Raw genomic sequence first — 15328 nt, 5'->3', positions numbered from 1 at the left:
TGATGAGAAAAAGCTTAGGGTTCCTATGTGGGTCTAGTTCCTAGGTTTAACCTTGCCATGTTGGCCTTTCATTATTTCCATTACCAAAACCCTTGGCAACGTTGTCACAAAGGAGCTTGAGAATTTTTTAATGCTCACCCATAGAGAAACATTTGCATCAAGGTTGATCTTTCCAAGGATCTTAAGGATTCTATTGAAATCTAGATTGGGGCTCAAACCTTCTTTTAGAAGGTGATATATTTGAACCTCCCCAAAACTTGTTATAGGTGCTATTTCGTAGAACAAAAGATCAAGATTTCCCTTTGGCTACACCTAGGGTTAAGCCCACACCTAAAGAAGCTCTTGCAAAGCCAGCCAGACGTAAAAAAGAAGAATGGGTTACTATTGGGCTCAAGGGAAAGGGTCCCTTCAATACCTTGGCCCATAAACAATCCTATGCAGAAGTCACTATAGCCCCTCCTATCCCAATAGAAGAGAAAATTCCAGCCAGCATAGGGATGCAAGTGATTTCCACAACACCTATTCTAGATGTCTAATAGGTTTTAGACCCTGCTAGTTTGTAGGGGATTAAGGCAACCACTAGGGCTTGTACCTTAGCTATGGTTCATACCCCTCTTACTACTTCTTCCATAGCACCATAAGTGATGTGGTGTTCTTACAGTCCTCCTAGACATGCAAAGATGCCAGAGGTGAAATGGTACGCTATAAGTTCAGAAAATTGTCCTTCTAATTTTAACTAGGTTTTTTCCTTCTTGCAGAATAGCTACTCCTCTCTTGAGGATGAGAATGATATGGAAGAATTTTTATGAATTTTTTATCATGGAATGTTTGAGGTCTTCTAGACCTCTCCAAAAAGTACTATGTCTGAGACACCTGTCATAGACTTGCTAATTCAGATTTTCTCTATCTACAAGAAGTTAAGATTTTTTGATTCATGCTCTCTTCTACATGTTGCATCATTTGGTAGGATGGCATTATGTTTTCCTCTCAACATGAAGCTAGTAGAGGTGGTGTAGTTACACTCTTTTCACCTTGTCTTCATTTTTCTATTATTTTGCATGGTTCTGACACCATGCATAGAATTATTTGGCTCTTGATTTCCATAAAAAATCATTAATGTTTATGCTTCAAATGATGATGTGGAAAGATACTAGATGTGGGGTTGGCTGAATGACAACTTGCCTCCATCTACTTGGGTTATTTTTTGTGACTTCAATATGGTCGAAGTGGCCTCTGAAAAAAAAACATTTTTCCCTCTTGCTAGATAGCTAGGGAAAGGGAAGCCTAGTACTACATGTGCAATAAATTAGGCCTTTATGATCCAAATATCAAATTTCATTAGGATAGTGGGGTTTGGTACACTTGGTCCAACTTTTAAGCTAAAATGCCTTGATCATGCTATGATTACTGCACAATTTTTATTTTCCTTTTTTGAGGATTGTGATTTACCTGTCATTCCCCTACTAGATGTGATGTTATCTAACTACTATCCCATTTATTTTGTCATTTCATGGCAAACAACTACCCCAAAAGTTGTCAAGTTGCAGTTCTTCCTCAACACATCTATGTTGATGCATACTTCCACCATCACACATATCCTATGTGTCTGGAATCTAGAGCCAAGTTCACATTCTTAGAATGCATGGATTCAATGGTGGAATGATGTCATTACTAGAACTACTCATTTTTTGAGCATCTATGGGTGTTAGTTGGTAGTTTTTAGAAAATGGTCTTTTGATGCCAACACTTTTGTGCTCAAAAAAGCCTTTAAGGCTCTCACCCTTAATCCATTTGATGTGGACTTGAAAATTCAGCTTGCCATGCTTCACCATGAAAATAAAGTTGTTGATAACTATGCCACTCGAGGAGCCCAAATCAAATCCCATCTCCACTGGTTGGAGGTTGGTGATAGAGCTTTGAAGGAGTTCCTCTAGGGTCTTCAAGCTTGTCATGCCAATGTTGTGATTAAAAAAATCAAACAAGGAAATCCTTTTCTTGCTAGTCTCCCTAACATCTTGTAAGAATTTTTTCATCACTATGAGAAAATTTTTGCTTCCTAGGGAAATTTGGCTACTTAGGAGGAAGCCATCAGAAAGTTTATCTTTGTTACTCCAAACCAGCTAGTAGTTGAGCAACATGCTTTCTATGAGCAACTTCTTTCCCTCTGAGACCTTAAAGAGGTGGTCTACTGCATGGTTGATGATAAATCCCTTTGGTGCGATGAAGAGCATATAGGTCCTAATCTTTACAAAGTTTATCTTGAAGCCTATCATACTAAAAGTTTAGGAGCCATTATAAATAAAGGAAATATCAAATTCATACCTCAAGTTGATGATCCATAGGAAATCTACAATTGGAGGCCCATTATCCTTCTGAATGTGTCTTATAAGATAATTGCCAAGGCAATTTCTCTCAAAATCTAACACCTATTGCCTTTAATTGTTCGCCCTGAGAAAACTGGCTTTATTAAGTCCAGATATATTCTTGACAACATTATTGCTCTCTTAAAAGGAATGGAGTGGGCTTGCAAGTTCAATCAGAAGGCTATTTTTCTAAAGATTGATTTTGCTAAAGCCTATGATGGCATTGCATGACCCTTTATCTTGGCTATCCTTCAGGCTCTAGGTTTTGGTCCCAATTTTTTGCAGTCCGTGGAAATGCTCTTTGGTGATGCTAATGCTTGCATTACCATAAATTAGTCACAATATAAGGCTTTTGGCTTTATTTTTTCAATTAGGCAAGGTTACGCCTTGGCACCAGTGCTTTATGTCCTTGTTGCTAAAGGATTTGGCTATTTGCTAGTTCATTCTATGTATTCTAGGCTAGTTTGTGGCATTTCCTTGCCTGAATCATCTTCCCAACTAGTTAATGGTCACTTTGTGGATGATTCATTTCTCACTCTTTTGGAGGATGAAGAAAACTTCAACAATGTCATAAGTTGCCTGTACACCTTTTGTTAAGCCTCTGGATCTACTATTTAGTGGCATAAAATGCTCTGCTTTTGACAGTCATTCTTTCCAACTCCTCCTTGGCTCAGCTAGTTTGAATGGAAATGGGTTACTCATAAGGATATTTTCTACTTTCTTGGCATTCCTTTTACTTTCCAAGCTTCACTTGTTGAGCTTTAGAATTCTATGCTTGCCAAGATCAACAAGAAGCTTGACTATTGGCTTAGGAAACCACTCTCCCTTGCTAGAAAATTCAAAATTTTCTCAAAGGTTCTTGTGGTTACTCATGTATATTATTCTTCTTGTTGGGCTCCCTCCAAAGCCTCCTACCAAAAATTCGAAAGATTTCTCAGGGATTTTCTTTGGGCTTCTAATTCTAATCATCATGGCTTTTACAGAGTTTCCTAGAATTTTTTTTGTCTCTCAAAAGAATCTAGTGGTTTTGGCCTACTTTCCAAATAGAAACAAGGCCTTTCTCTTTGTGCTAAATGGATTATTCATGCCATCATTAGAGATAAATCTTGGAAGCTTTTGGTTTGACATTGCATATCTGCTTGCTTTCCCATCAATAAACTTGGTTGGAAAGGGATTGGTTTCCACACCTTGCTCATCATGCATGAGTCAATGACCATATAGGGTTCATTTGTTATCAAGAGAATATAGAAGGCTTGAGAATAATCAAGCTTTAGCTTCAATGGGCTGGGGATGAGTTCTGCAATGGTCTCTCCTTGAATCAATAGAACATTTGGTGGTGTCCCCTATTTTCCATTCAGGGTTCTCCCTTTGCCAAGACTTAAGGTGTTAGTGCTCTACATTTTTACAAATGAGGTATTAGAACTCCCAAGGATCTCTTATTGAGGGTTACCATGTGTTTTTAGCTCCTGGGAAGACATGCAAGTCTAGTATCGCCTTATCTATTTAGATTGTTAGACTTTTGACCTATTACTCTCTTCAATTCAAGTTTACTTAATTCATAAAGTGGATATTTAGTATATTTGACCTTCGAGGCATGATTGGAAGTGGTTTCCTACCACTCCTTTTCCCAATTATAGGCCAAATTTGGGATATACACGGCTTTCACTCCATCTTCCAATGGTGGATAAGCTCAATCAGAGATGGAATTTTCAATCTTCTCTTTCGCAATGGAGAAAACACTTTGATACCATTTGGAGTGCTATTATAGAACCCAAGATTTTCCATTTTGCTTGGTGTCTTGCCTTCCAATTTCTTCCCTTAGGGCCTCAGCTCAAGCATATTGGGGTTCCTGATCCTAGATGCCCTTTTTGTGGGTAACCAGATTCTTTCATGCATATCTTCTAGTTTTTTAGGGTGCCCAAAATTATTGACACTGGATTCATGATTTTTTCAAGCCATCAAGTCTTAACCCTTTTCTTAGCACATGGTTATTCTGGGGGATTCCCCTAGAATCCTTTGAAAATTCACCTAGATTTGGCATACCTTTAGGATGGAATTTTTTTTAACTCTATGGAAAGATAGGAATTCTATTCTTTTCACAAGGATTTTTCTAGATATTAATATTGCCATGTACACTAAGGCGTGGATATGTAATAATGTAATTATGCAGATTCAAGTGCAAGCAAAGAAAGTTTCCTTTGAGGTGGCTTACCTATAGGAGCTGCTAAATCACTAGGATAATACCCCCTACACTATTTCTAGAGTTCCTCTAGATGCCTTGATAGATACTTTGGCACCCAATGGCCATCATTAGTGGCACCATTCCTCAGCTTGTCACTCGCACACCCAGTACTCTATGCTTCCTACCATCACTCTACTAGTTGTGTTGATATTAGATGGAGGAATTGCTAAGCTTCTCCACCCCATGGTGGCTCTACCTGGTCCCCAGATCCTCCTCCTAGTGCTTGATAGGCACTTTCTGGGAAATGGCCTCACCTGGATCTAATGATTTCTTCTCTACAACCAAAGATAAAAGATGTGGAGGTTGCCATTGATACTCTTGTTGCTATTTTTGATGATGGTTGGATTGTTCCTAGCCTACCCCCCAATCTCAAACATGATTGGGGCTTTCATGATCGTGATGAACCACCACCCTTGGCTGGCACTACTTTGGCCGCTTCATGTTGCTTTATCTTCTTTTTTTTTAATGAATAGTGTCTGATTCTGACTGTAGCCATGTGAACTTATTCACGAGTTGATCTTGTATCCCTTGACCCTTCTTGTTAATTTTAATATTAGTATATTATTTATTAATAGAAAAGGATTATTTATTTAAAAAAATTTATAATATTTTTAAAAGCATGCTTGCTACCAGTTCAATGCTAGGGTAAGTATTCTTACATATGTCATGTAGCCTCATACATCTCCAAATTTGTTAGAAGTTGTAACCTTTCCTTGGTGTGTTTATAAACCAAGGTTAGACCTCCTTTCTTTATTGTTATAATATATATTAGGATATAAGCCAAGGTATCCTAATCTTTTCCTTTTTTGTCCTTTTTCCACTACATCTTATTTTGTCCTCTAGTGTAATATGTGAGGACAAATATTTATTGTAATTTGTAATTTAGATTATTCCTCCTTAAGAGGAATATCACACTTGGCCTCACACACTTATGAATGGTGGCATTAATAGACATGGGAGTTACATTCTAACTCCTCTCTGTCATCTCTATTTAAGAGATGACCCTCCTCTCTCATTTCTGATGAGGTTTCTTCCTCTTCTCAATTATTGTATGAGTGATTGCTCTCTCTCTCTCTCTCTCTCTCTCTCTCTCTCTCTTCTTAGGCTTTTCATGCCTCATTCATAATGTCACAAGTGGTTTTCTTTGCTTTCCCCTTTTCAAATATCTTGTCTCATAGTGTTGGATCTTGAAACTTTCTCTCTCCTAACTTATGGTAATATTTTTTCATGCATTAACTCGCTTAGATTCTTTCCTAGTATTGCTTATTACATTTTTTTCTTCCATTTCTAACATGGTATCAAAGAATTTTAATCTTTGTTTTTGAGTGTTTGCGTGAAGGTACAATTTGAAGGAAACTCTTGAGAGAGATTTCACTAATTTCTTTTTCCATTTCTAATTTCTTTTTTAATCTTCTTAAGTTGGAAGAAATTAATTTTTTTTGGGTTTGGCTGGTTTACCACCAAACTCGATTAACTCTTGTTTTGCTCTAATTTGTGTAGGTTTTCATATATTGTTGATAAAGAAAATAATGTAAATTTAAAGATATCACACTCCTAGTTTAATAATATATTCTAGTACAATCTAGTATATTGTTGAGAGAGTTTATTCTAATATATTTCATTTTTTTAAACTAATTTAATTTAGTAAAAAAATTAGTACCTCCCCTTACCTTGTTAGTTAAGTTCATTCTAAATCTTTTTTATCGAAATTTGTGCTAAATTATTATTATTATCTTTTATCATTTCATATAAATCAAAATCTCAAATATTATCCTTTTCATTTTGATAATAATATTGATTCTTTTCTAATATTATAATTAAAAAATTTTAATATCATTTTTTATCTAATCATTTTTTTTTGAAACTACACTCTCTAAGTTTCTAATTTTGTCTCTTGCAGGTTTAGAATATTCTCTTTGCAATTATTATTTCTAACTCCTTATCTCTGCATGTCGTAATATGAATGATAGTTCATTCTCTTTGTGCATTTTGCATTTTTTTAATTGCTTAATCATTACTTTTATTTCCGCATGCCTTGCATGCACTGTGTTTTGTATCATTGCTCTATTGCTCTTGGAATCATTGCACTATTCTTAATAGACTTACAAAGGAGGCTCAAGCGATTTTTGATGAAGGTCGACAAGGTGGAGCTTCTTTATACCAAGTTTGTTTCATTGATAAAATCAGATCCTTTTATTCACATGCTCTTGCCCCTTTCCCCTCTGGGCAAGGTCTCTGACATTAATCGTGTTTTTGTGGATATGGCAGAGGATGAGATGTTTAGGTTTACTACCAAAGAGGGTAAATTGATGATGGAGAGAAAATTTGTGAGGACTCCCACCCTGGAGTTTCCATGGTACAATTTGAGCAAGATCTGGTTGAAATCTTGGATGCCCTACTGGCGCTTTATCTGAACAGCTAGATCCTCCATGCGCTTCAGGAGTCCCTTGCCAGTGAGCTTGCTTCTCGTATGAATGCCATGACTTGCACGAGTGGCAATGCTGAAGATCTCACCAAGTCGGTCTCTATTACTTCAATAGGGCTCAGTAGGCCAAGATTACGAGAGAAATCTTAGAGATCGTTGCCGATGCCAATGCACTCAATTAATTTGGGCTTTCTTTGTTTCTTCTGGATTAGGGACTCAATTCCATGTTTTTGATCTTTAATATAATCGAAGAATAGATAACCTCTTCTCATCCACTACAAGCTCCTCATCCTCCTCCCATTACCCTCCAACACCGATTGTTCGTTGACCAAATCCCCACATCCAAGCCCTCCGAGTCCCAGATTACAATGTCATACGAATAGGGGGATCCTCGTCGGAGAGGCAAAGGTCAAAGAGAAGTATGAAGATCATGGCATGCATCTAGTAGCTAAATCTATCACCATGCCTAGCGAGTGGAGGCAATAGATATGGGATAGAGTTTAAGGGCAAGGTCAAGCGAGGTGGGTGCACGGTGTGGAGAGGTCCCCTGGTGTTCTATGATTTGTAGACGCTAAGATAGCACATAGACTCCATTAAGAACACCAAGAAGATCACAAATGCCCAGTGATAAGATTGTTGGAGTCAGGGACGATGCTTTCAACATGTTTTTCAGTGAGACTTTGAGTGATTTGATGTTAGGTTGAGGCAACTGATGGAAATTTTTGACGGCTTGGTATGGCATTTCGACGAGGCCATAAAGTGTGATGATTCGCACCATGAAACCCTCGTTAGAGCTCAACTGAATTTTGTTGTTCTCGTGCTCAACGATATCTTCAATGGCATCATGGCACCCCCCCACCGCGATAGTCTCTGTGCTAGAGCTATCTACTATAAATGGTAAGGCTTTTAGTTTTCTTTTTCTTATTATTACTTTTAAATATTTGTAATTATCATTAATTTAGAAATTTAATAGTATTTTTTTAATTTAAATTAGAAGGGTATTTTATTACAAATTTTTTTTTTTTTTTGATAATTCTTTTAAACAAAGGGAGTATTTTTTTTGTTAAAGATTGATCAAAAGAAATCAAAGTCATTCTTTTACTAAATTATAATTTTTCAAACAAAATTTTCTTTATGAGTATTATGGAAAGTTTAGGTGACTCCTTGGTATAAGTTCAATATAGCTAGATCATAGCTTTGTCTTATAAATTTACAAGTGTATTTCAATGTGGTTTAAACCACATATAAGTTACAAATGAATAGTGTTTATTGATTCAAAACTCAATATGATTCCACATATATGTATCTCTAAACCACGTATCCTTGAATTATGGTGTTTGAAACCTTAAATAAGCTTCTTGCTTAATCATTGTTTAACATTTTGTTAAACTAACTTTCTTGTTAAATTGATTTGCACTTTAAACTAACTTCACTATTACTAATTGATTTCTCAATCCTTTCTTTGTTCATATCTCTCTAACCATTTTCTTGATTTATTCAATTTCTTTTTTGGATACTTGTTTTTATTCTTTCATATATTTTCCTTGGTGGGCCCATCCTTTCTATATCCACACTTTTAATCACCTTGCATGGATATTTTAACTGATATCTAATAATTTATGCTTATTACTCTTCCAAATACTTCTTATTTATCTCAAATTATTCAGGTTTATGGGTTATCTTACACTATTGCCTTCATTATTTAATGATTTGATTTAATTTTACTATGTTCTATTGATCTATCTATAGATAGTTGCAGTTTTATGCTTTTATAGCATCTCTTTATGCTCATGGTAGTAGTTTATGGTTTTATACCATTGGTTTATATGATTTTTATTTGATTTTGCGTAAGTTGCATCAGGAGCCAAATTTTTCAAGGTTAACTATGGTGGACCCAATAGTTTTAAACTAACTCATAGTTGCCTTATCTGGCCCATGGAGTATCCCTCCAACCTATAATTGGTGTGCACTTACTTCAATGGAGTTTCCCTCCATTTGTTCCACTTTTTTCCTCAATGCAAGGATGATATTTTATGGGGATTTCCCATTCCAAACTCCTTGTCTCCTTGGTGTATGCTCCTAGTTGTGATTTATTCATGGTATGATTTCCTACACCTTGACCCATGTTGATCTTTTTCCTCATGGCAATGATGTTGCTTGTCCATGATGGATTTCTTATTTGAAATCAATATGTTGTTACTCCTCATAAACCCTTCCTTTTGTCCACATCGGAAATCATTCTTGGAAAAAATGTAACTTGAATTATTTGGTGCTTGAGGCACATGTTCTACTTATTTATTAGTGTCTCTCTTATATTTCTTTGATAAATATACAATGTGATAATGTTCTGCATACTTTATTGCCTAGATCGTGGGTCATGTAGGTGATGGAGTCATGACCTATTCACTTGTAGTGGGATGAATCATTAGTGGACTATCTATATCCATGTGATTGACGCAATGTTGATGTAGGTGTCATTAGTTGGCCTTGTCTGTGGTCATTTGTGCATTAGTATGTACCTTTCATGAGAGATTTATTGCATCTATTATGATCATTTTGAGCTTATGACTTATTTTAGATATCATGTTAACTCCATTGCATGTTGGTGAAAATATTCATTTATCCTCATCTCTCTTAGTTCCTCCTTAATTAAATTATTATAACTTCATTTTTTTAACTAACGTCTCCATTCAATGTAATTCTACTTGTGGATAGTTGTCTTGTTTTTTATTCTCTACTATTTTCCAGGTGATCCATCGAGGAACCTTCTCGATTTTTGACATATGAAGATGTGTCTAAGCTTCCACTTGATCACATTCAAAAGACTCATGTAATTCTCTTGGATCTGCAAATATACCATATGTCTTGAAGACAATCAAATTACTTCATATTGAAAATTAAGTTGTAGATTGTTGTAAATTATGGGTTTAATACCCTTTGATGTAATTTCCCCAAGTAAAGATTAAAGGGAGGTGTTAGAAGTTTTAATCTTTCCTTGGTGTGTTTATAAACCAAGGTTAGACCTCCTTTCTTTATTGTTATAATATATATTAGGATATAAGCCAAGGTATCCTAATCTATTTCTTTTTTGTCCTTTTTCCACTACATCTTATTTTGTCCTCTAGTGGAATATGTGGGGAAAATTATTTATTGTAATTTGTAATTTAGATTACTCCTCCTTAAGAGGAATCTCACACTTGGTCTCAGACACTTGTGAATGGTGGCATTCATAGACATGGGAGTTACATTCTAACTCCTCTCTCTAATCTCTATTTAAGAGATGACCCTCCTCTCTCATTACTGATGAGGTTTCTTCCTCTTCTCAATTATTGTATGAGAGATTGCTCTCTCTCTCTCTCTCTCTCTCTCTCTCTCTTCTTAGGCTTTTCAGGCCTCATTCATAATGTCACAAGGGGTTTTCTTTGCTTTCCCCTTTTCAAATATCTTGTCTCATGGTGTTGGGTCTTGAAGCTTTCTCTCTCCTATCTTATGGTAATATCTTTTCATGCATTAACTCGCTTAGATTCTTTCCTGGTATTGCTTATTTACATATTTCTTTTTCCATTTCTAACAAAATTGACTGCGAAGGCTAAAAGTGGTTTTCCTACCACATCTCTAATGAGATCACACACTATTTCCCATCTAAGGTTACGAAATGATGACTTCTCAAGATGTGTCTTGATGCATAAAGGATTGACAGGGAGTGTAATATAATATGTCATAAATATATGCACAATAAATGTTACTTTTGAAGTTTATATGTGCAAACATAATAAAAGTGAAATAAATTTTCCCTATTTTTTTTGGATGCAGTATATTAAAAAACATTGATTTTTTAGTTATATCCCCCTTTAAAAAATTAAAATTTCATCAACATAGAGAGCTGCAACTTAAATAATAAAGGGAAAGTTTTCATTTTTGTAACTTATAACTTATTTTTAGTGTTTCTAGTTTCAATTGCACATGCCAAAAATTCTAATAATACTTTCGATCGCACTTTGCCATCAATTGTCTGGAAAATTGTAACAAGAGAGAATTTGAATTGAATAAAAAAATTTAGCATATCAATGAAATACATACACAAAATATCCTCTTATTTTAGAATATATATTCTCTTATTAATATAGACTATATTGTGTATATGCAAATATATATCGAATTAGTATATACAAACATATCTACTAATTATATTAAGTTGTAAATATAAAAAGAAAATTTTAAAAATAGGGATTTTGAGAACTTATAATTTCATATTTCCTATAGGTAATCTTAAGTTGTCAAATGGATTGTGAATTATTTGAAATGTCTACCCTAGCATTTCTCTTTTTAATTTTCTATGTATTAGATTGTCTTTACAAATTATTTAGATTTTTAAGGATATGCATTTAACTAGAAAGAAACAAAGACAACCTAACACCTATGCATAACAATTAATAATTTACTTATCACTTAAAATAGACAAATAATGGAGAGATCCAATTGTCTTAAATTCCAAACATATGAGTAGCTCAAAGATTTTGCATGAAAATTTTATATAAAATCTAAGATGAAAGAAAACACAAAAAGCATAACTCAACACATAAGTATAAATACTTGACACCTGTGGTGCCTAAGGATAATGAAATTATTCTAGATGAATTGGTTAAGGATGTGCTAGCATTTGGTAAGAGTAAGGGGTCTACTCTCCCCTTGAGGTTGATGCATAGACTCTTTACGTGGCTTTTCTTTAGTCCTCCTCTAAGGAGTGGCGACAAAACTGGCAAGATTAAATTCACAAGAGATATATTAATAGAGTCTGAGTCTGTGAAACCATTGGATGTTCATTTTCCTCATTCTACTCAATGATGATTATATTCTCAAGGAATAGTAGGGCATATGCACCGAGTTGTGGTGCCAAAAAGGTGACAAGTTTATTTTTTTCTGTTTCCAATAGCATGTACGCACTATTAGAAAAATAAAAAAACTATATATGATGAGCTGCACACTTGCAGCTCATCATTTTCATCAGCATTTTTGCTATTCCTATAGAGAGCAGTGTGTACGTGATTTAAAAATCCAACATTTTCACCATCCTTTGCCAAAATGCCATCTTGCTGATGAAATCCAAGACCACAAGTGCACCCACGACAATGCCATAAGTGATATGAACTTAACTTTTCATTGTTTGCTATGTTTTTCATATTGTTTTGTAGGTTTTTTATATTGTTTTGTAATGTTTTTACAAATTTCATTTAGATTTGTTTATTTATTTGGATTTCAATTGATTTTTTTTTATCAAGAAATGTCCATAATCAACTGGCAAATCCATAAGAACCTCAAAACCCTCAAGAACCTCAAAACCAAAACCCTCATCAAGAAGAACAACAAATTTGACAACCCAAACCAATTGCAAGACCTTTTCCAGTCACACAAGAAAATATAATAAATGAAATGGAGAGAGGCAAAATTGAACTAGAAAGACTCATTGCTCGGTTGAAAGAATCCAGACAAACCAATCCAATGAGGGCTCAATTGGCATCATCCCTCGAATCCATTAACACCTAGATAGCCTTAGTTAGTGGTTAGTTAGATATTTGGCAGGTTAAGAGGGATGAATAAAAAATATTTTACACAAATAAATTTTCATATGAAGATGTTAAAAAAAAAGAAATGCCAAAAGGTAGTATATGTGCATTATTTAGAAAACCCGATGAGCAAAATACTATTAGAGAGTGTAATAAATGATTCCCCATCCATTGGTGCATACACGATGCTATTAGAAATAATTTTTGGGATAGATGGTGGATGGTTTTTGATGCCCCTCCTTGCAACAATCATGAGGTCCCCATGTACTTTTTGAAGAAATTATATTGTGAGTTTGTCATTAGGGAGATCCCCAATTATTTTGATATATTAGACTCCTAGGGTAGAGGTGAGGGGTCATCATTTGAGAGGCTGGGAGCACATCATGACCCTAATGTAGTTAGGGAACCTATGGTCAAGCCACAATATAAGCATGTGACTATTCCTTAAGTTGTGAAGGAACATGTAGAGGCCATCGCTCTAGGGACCATTAATGCTTAGATGTAGACCCTAATCCATTCCACTAGCCCATTAGTTGAGGGGGAGCCTTATGTGCATCATGGTCACATGTACACTTCATGCAGATCCCTATGCACATTTAGCACTAATGCTGGAGATGGTGTAGATGATGGGCTTGTCACCGATCAGTTCCTGAATGACACATTTGGCATTGACACACATGTAAATTACAATTATAATTTACTAATTTGATGAAATTTCATATGTATAGTGAATGATTAATTAATTAGCATCTATTGACATTCTTCAAAATTCAGGGTTAGAGTGTTGCTGGGCCTAGTAGCGATCCTCGAGGCCCATTTTTTGTCCCTTCAAGGAGAGGTATGTATCTATTTAATCATTTTAATTAATACATATATTTATTATGTAATCATATTAAGGATTGACAAAAAAAATTATGCATGTGCATCAATTCTCCATAGGACCCTCAACCTTTACTATAGACTCGGAGCATAGACATCGTACGAGCTTCACATAGGTATAGTTGTTTCATGTTAGATGTAACGTGTATTGTATGACATGTAGCTCATGATGTCAAACACACCTCCTCATCTATGGCAGTCTGTTGATAGTAGAGTGTCTGCAACTATGGTTAGCTCACAGCCATTGATGGAGGTATGAAAGAATTTTCTTCATTTTAGTTGTTATTTATAATAGTTAGTCTCAAAATTTCTAATGTTATTTATAAGTGATTATATTTATTGAATTTTTGTAGGGTCTCATCATGCTTGATCATCCACAAGCATTCGAGGTGCAATTACAGAGTGACTATTTGATGGCGATAAGAAAATAATTGATTTTGTGTGTGCATATATTTGATTTCAACGTATAATAAATATTTATTCATATCTACTTTCTTTATATCAGTTGGAGTTGGAGAAGAGCCTTAACAAGAGATCAAGTGAGCATGTCAGGAGGACCCTGTCATCTCCACCGTCTCCCTGCACACGACAGTAGAGGACGTCGAGAGACTTGTTTCGAAAAGATATAGTTGATCTAGACATGTATATATATAGACATCAATGGACATATTCAATACACATTTCATGTATATGACATTCTATATTTGATGTATGACATTTATTTGATGTATGACATTATTTGAATTATGACATTATTGGTTAATATATGATATGTTTGTTCATATATGACATTATTGGTTATCATAATATATTATGTGTTTGTTAATGTACATGACATTATTGGTTATCATTTTATATTATATGTTTGTTCATGTATGAAATTAAATTAGATATGTTCATGTATGACATTAAATTAGATATGTGCATGTATGACATTAAATTAGATATGTTTATGTATGACATTAAATTCAATACCTAATCTATTCAATACTTTGATAGAATATTGATCAACAATAAACTTTATCATTGTTTAAACATAAGTTAATCATTTGTACTATGTCATCGTCATATGATTTATGATCTTGTTCATGTTTAAATTAGATATGTTCGTTTATGACATTAAATTACATATGTGTAGGTATGACATTAAATTAGATATGTTTATGTATGACATTAAATGCAATACCTAATCTATTCAAAACTTTGATAGAATATTGATTAACAATAAAATTTATCATTGTTTAAGCATAAGTTAATCATTTGCAATATGTCATTTTCATATGATTTATGATCTTGTTCATGTTTAAAGTTTTCCTTCTCTATCATTTGTTTATCAAGTTTAATTCAATACCTAGTTTGTTTGATTTTTTGATACAATATTGATTGGCAATAAACTTTATTAGTCAAGATCAATTAGGACCTCCTGGCAATAAACTTTATTAGGAAATATTCGTGGACCTCTTGGTAATTGGTCACCTAAATGAGAACCTTGGGATTTATTAGGAGCTCCATTAAAGAAATCAATAGTTTAAAATTACTCTATCCAAAAAAATTAGATCAAAAGTTCTCTAAACATTTATGTTAAAAATAAGATAAAAATTTGATCACAAGTAGTCACAAAGTTTGTGTAGAAGAAAAAATCATTGTTACAAAAATAATATAGACAAGAAGAAAAAACACAATTAGCTTGTCGATCTTCAATACATAACCACTATTCTTTATCATCAATTGAAAAATGTCAGAGATAGTAGAGAAAAGATGGATTATTTGCAAAACAAGTCACTTTAAAAATCATAAATGTAACATAATCATTGATAGTTTTATGTGTTTTCATACATCAATGATTGTAATATAA

General features: G+C 34.3%; 1 pseudogene; it reads left to right on the top strand.

The window, feature by feature from the left end:
• The window catches only part of LOC149558045 (ATP synthase gamma chain 1, chloroplastic pseudogene), a 72430-nt pseudogene extending 65218 nt beyond the window's left edge, over positions 1 to 7212 (top strand).
• Positions 7213 to 15328: the final 8116 nt, after the last annotated feature.

This window comes from Cupressus sempervirens, chromosome 5 (genome assembly GCF_028749045.1).
Source record: "Cupressus sempervirens isolate cs-2001-9-10 chromosome 5, ASM2874904v1, whole genome shotgun sequence".
Taxonomy (NCBI): Eukaryota; Viridiplantae; Streptophyta; class Pinopsida; order Cupressales; family Cupressaceae; genus Cupressus; species Cupressus sempervirens.
This window is presented reverse-complemented; position numbering and strand designations above follow the sequence as displayed.